Below are 446 nucleotides of genomic sequence, written 5' to 3'. Positions count from 1 at the left end.
TTATTACAATTGATTTAGATCATATCTCCCTATTTCTCCGTCCAAGATGTAGCCTTCTAACTTCCTCTCTTCCTCTAAAAATACCTCCAGCTTCTGTCAGTTATTCTTTTATTTTTACGTTACCATGTTGACAATATTTATATTGTCTGTAGCTATACTGTTTTTATGCTTTATATATAGCTTAATTTTTAAAGTGAAACACCAATACAATACCATATCAATGACTGTGAATACATGGATGTTACTGTCTTCAGATATAAGTTGAGTGAGTGGGAAAACATACAAACTGTCTTTCCTCTGCTCTCACGCCACAGCAATCAACACAGAAGACTTCTGTGACCAGACGTGCATGGGTTTCTTCCCACACAAGCAGCAAGCAATCAGTTCCGTAGTGGACACCAGGTGGGTGTCCTCCAATTCAATTCTGACACTATCTACCTGGAGGT

The sequence above is a fragment of the Propithecus coquereli genome, unplaced genomic scaffold (genome assembly GCF_000956105.1).
Source record: "Propithecus coquereli isolate 6110/MARCELLA unplaced genomic scaffold, Pcoq_1.0 Scaffold2198, whole genome shotgun sequence".
In the NCBI taxonomy this organism is placed as follows: Eukaryota; Metazoa; Chordata; class Mammalia; order Primates; family Indriidae; genus Propithecus; species Propithecus coquereli.
This window is presented reverse-complemented; position numbering follows the sequence as displayed.